The 1,322-nt window shown below is 39.2% G+C and overlaps 1 non-coding gene across 1 annotated transcript; it reads right to left on the reverse strand.

Moving 5' to 3' along the window:
* Positions 1–591: 591 nt before the first annotated feature.
* Positions 592–698, reverse strand: LOC121210386 (small nucleolar RNA R71). Its single transcript, XR_005905499.1, has one exon. It is a non-coding gene; the product is annotated as a small nucleolar RNA R71 (small nucleolar RNA).
* Positions 699–1,322: the final 624 nt, after the last annotated feature.

Consider the following 1,322-nt stretch of genomic DNA (forward strand, 5'->3'; position numbering starts at 1 on the left):
TTTATAGTTTATGAGTAGAAGAAATCAGTCAGGACCTCTACTTTTTGATAGTGAGATCGAAAGCACAGCTCGCAGAAACTGAAGAGAAATAAGGCGAAGCCTACGATACATAGAGGAAGGGCAAGAGGACGGTAGTCAAATTACAACCGAGGGGATGGCTGAAAATCAGAATAATCAGCTACCTCCTGTGGTTGTCGCAAATCCAATAAATCAGAATCCTGCTCCTCTTACTATGTATGATTATGCTAAACCTAATTTAACAGGAACTGAATCGAGTATAGTTAGACCTGCTGTTGCTGCAAATAATTTTGAACTGAAACCTAACATGATTCAAATGATACAACAGTTTGTTCAGCTTAATGGTTTGCAGGACGAGGATCCAACACTCATTTGGCAAATTTTCTAGAGTTCTGCGACACTTTTAAGATCAATGGCATTTCTAATGATGCCATTCACCTTCGATTATTTCCCTTTTCATTGAGGAATAAGGCTAAATAGTGGTTTAACTCATTACCACGAGGGTCAATCACTACTTGGGAACAAATGACTGAAAAATTTTTACTTAAATATTTTCCGCCGGCTAAAAGGGCTAAATTGAGGAATGATATCTCTTCTTTTGTGCAGATGGATCTAGAAACTCTTTATGATGCATGGGAGAGATACAAGGACCTATTGAGAAGGTGCCCTCACCATGGGTAACCTTTATGGTTATAGGTTCAAACTTTTTACAACGGTGTGAACCCCTCAACAAGGCAACTTATCGACGCAGCCGCTGGTGGAATTTTGAACAACAAAACACTTGAAGAGGCTTACGAATTTATTGAAGAGATGTCACTAAATAACTATCAGTGGCAAGTCATGAGAACAAAGCTAACAAAAGCAGCCTCTGTTTTCAACCTTGACGCGGTTACAATGTTATCTAACCAGGTAGAACTATTAAATAAAAATATTGACGGTTTGTACGGTTCTACTCAGGTACACCCAGTGATGAGGTACGATTCAAATGGAGGAGGAGTACACACAGAATATCAATCTTTCAACCCTAGCGCCGAGGAAGAAAAAGTTCAATATGTGGGTAATAATAATTCTAGACCTCAAAATAACCCATACAGTAACACTTATAATGCAGGTTGAAGGAACCATCCCACCTTCTTGTGGGGTAGCTAAGGAAATCAAAGGCCACAACATCCCCCAAGTTTTCAACAACCACCTTCCCAGCAGGAAAAGAAGCTGAACCTTGAAAAGATGCTAAAGAAATTTATCTCAATGTCTGAAACTCGTTTCCAGAATACTGAAATAGCACTTAAGAATCAATAAGCGTC

Source organism: Gossypium hirsutum, chromosome A11 (genome assembly GCF_007990345.1).
Source record: "Gossypium hirsutum isolate 1008001.06 chromosome A11, Gossypium_hirsutum_v2.1, whole genome shotgun sequence".
Taxonomy (NCBI): domain Eukaryota; kingdom Viridiplantae; phylum Streptophyta; class Magnoliopsida; order Malvales; family Malvaceae; genus Gossypium; species Gossypium hirsutum.